This window comes from Coenobita brevimanus, chromosome 10, assembly GCF_032717465.1.
Source record: "Coenobita brevimanus isolate Jiangsu-jjx chromosome 10, ASM3271746v2, whole genome shotgun sequence".
Classification (NCBI taxonomy): Eukaryota; Metazoa; Arthropoda; class Malacostraca; order Decapoda; family Coenobitidae; genus Coenobita; species Coenobita brevimanus.
This window is the reverse complement of record NC_136963.1, coordinates 7385478-7387942: the sequence shown is the minus strand read 5'-3', so window position 1 is coordinate 7387942 and position 2465 is coordinate 7385478. Positions and strand designations below refer to the sequence as shown.

Sequence of the window (2465 nt, the reverse complement as noted above, 5' to 3'; positions counted from 1 at the left end):
CAACCCATACGTGTTCCCTACGTGTCAACAAGTGGGTTGGTGGAGGGTTAGTGTTAATGAAACACTTAGAAAAAAATGAAGAATATGGCAAACTAAATTGATTCCAAGTCTCCTTACAGGATTACAACATCTGGCAATAGATAGACAGAGATAGATAGATCACAACATCTGGCAATATATAAACAGATAGAGAGATGGATAGATAGTCTCCTTAAGGATTACCAGCAATAATTTCCATATCTTAAAAATATTTAGGATTATAGTACCAATAATAATTTCCATGGTTTCTGATAAATAATACCCGCAATATTTTCCATGGTTTCTGATAAATACTATACACTAACAGCAATAATTTCTATGGTTTCTGATAAATAATACCAGCAATAATTTCTATGGTTTCTGATAATTATTAATACCAGCAATAATTTCCATAGTTTCTGATAAATACTAAGGAATACCACCAATAATTACCAGGGTTTCTGATAAATACTGAGGAATACCAGCAATAATTACCAGGGTTTCTGATACATACTAAGGAATACCAGCAATAATTACCAGGGTTTCTGATAAATACTAAGGAATACCAGCAATAATTACCAGGGTTTCTGATAAATACTAAGGAATACCAGCAATAATTACCAGGGTTTCTGATACATACTAAGGAATACCAGCAATAATTACCAGGGTTTCTGATAAATACTAAGGAATACCAGCAATAATTTCTATGGTTTCTGATAAATACTAAGGAATACCAGCAATAATTACCAGGGTTTCTGATAAATACTGAGGAATACCAGCAATAATTACCAGGGTTTCTGATAAATACTAAGGAATACCACCAATAATTTCCATGGTTTCTGATAAATACTAAGGAATACCAGCAATAATTACCAGGGTTTCTGATAAATACTAAGGAATACCAGCAATAATTTCTATGGTTTCTGATAAATACTAAGGAATACCAGCAATAATTACCAGGGTTTCTGATAAATACTAAGGAATACCAGCAATAATTACCAGGGTTTCTGATAAATATTAAAACCAGCAATAATTTCCATGGTTTCTGATAAATACTAAGGAATACCACCTATAATTTCTATGGTTTCTGACAAGTACTGAGGAATACCAGCAATAATTTCTATGGTTTCTGATAATACCAGCAATAATTTCCATGGTTTCTGATAAATATTATATACTAAGCAATAATTTCTATGGTTTCTGATATTAAAACCAGCAATAATTTCCATGGTTCCTGATAAATATTAATACCAGCAAAAATCTGGTTTCTCATATTAATACCAGCCATAGTTTCCATGGTCTCTGATAAATAATAAGGATTAGCAGGAAATAAATACCATGGTTTCTGATAAATATTAATACCAACAATAATTTCTATGGTTCCTGATAAATATATACCTGAAAACTGTCCTAAATCTCTAAAAAAAAAGACATGAATTGCCGTTATGGGTTTTCCAAAATAATGACCATCTGTTTCAACTGGACCAACCCCCTCAGGTGATAATAAAATAGTAACCAAGGAGATTCGCCCTCATCACCGTGGCTCACTGAAATACCCACTGTTACTCACACCTGGGAGTGGCCAGTTTGGGAGAATAAGATAGTAACCAAGGAGATTCACCCTTCCCTTAAACTCCCACTGCATTCACGGGGCCAGGACTTATCATTCAAGCCGTGGTCCAGTTCCATCACGTGAAAACAAACACCAAAGCTTGCACACAAAAAAAAAGGGATCATGCCGAGTATTTGAATGTTGCACGGGAAGAAATACGGCTGATTTCTCCGTATTTAAAGGTGAATGACCTACTTTCCCGCGCTCCTATGACCCTCCATGCTCCCAGGCACCCAAATTAACCCCACATTACCCCGGTTAATAAATACCCGTTGAGATATTAACGAAAATTGACCGTAATTAACCCGACAGTGCCTCACGTCACCCTGCCCAACCCACCTCCACCGATGCATTTTCCCATTTCCTCACCTTATTACGGCGCCTTCAGCCTTATTTCAACACCCAGGGGCCGGGGGTGGGGTCGGATTTATCGCTGCCTACTGGTAAATCCCTGTAGCTGCCGTAATATCGCCATAAATCGCTATAAATCGCCTTAAATCCACACACTGGCAAAGTTTACCTCTGCGGCCATAGAAGTATTCCTCCGCAGGGTTTTGGGTGGCTTCGAAGGGGAGCCCATTTTCGGTTCCTGGAATTTCCTTGCCTTGTCGGCTTTTACTTAAAACTTTAGTAACTCTTGCATGTAATACTTCTACTGTAAATAATTAAGTACTGATTATGAGACTAGTATTAAGAAAGGGACTTAGTTTCCTGAACCTGTAAGATTTTCTTCCCCTTCCGAATATTCCCAATACCTGTTACTCTTCTTTATTTCAAACTCCACCTTCCAAATACAATGAATTACGCCATTGTTAATAAGGCATTATAAAAAACC

The 2465-nt window shown here is 36.8% G+C and overlaps 1 protein-coding gene across 1 annotated transcript in view; it reads right to left on the bottom strand.

The window, feature by feature from the left end:
- cora (erythrocyte membrane protein band 4.1 like coracle) overlaps positions 1–2142 on the bottom strand; it is a 65294-nt gene extending 63152 nt beyond the window's left edge. Inside the window, exon 1 of the mRNA XM_080280460.1 lies at positions 2000–2142. The gene's annotated coding sequence lies outside the window, so the exon portion shown is untranslated. The remainder of the gene's footprint in view (positions 1–1999) is intronic.
- Positions 2143–2465: the final 323 nt, after the last annotated feature.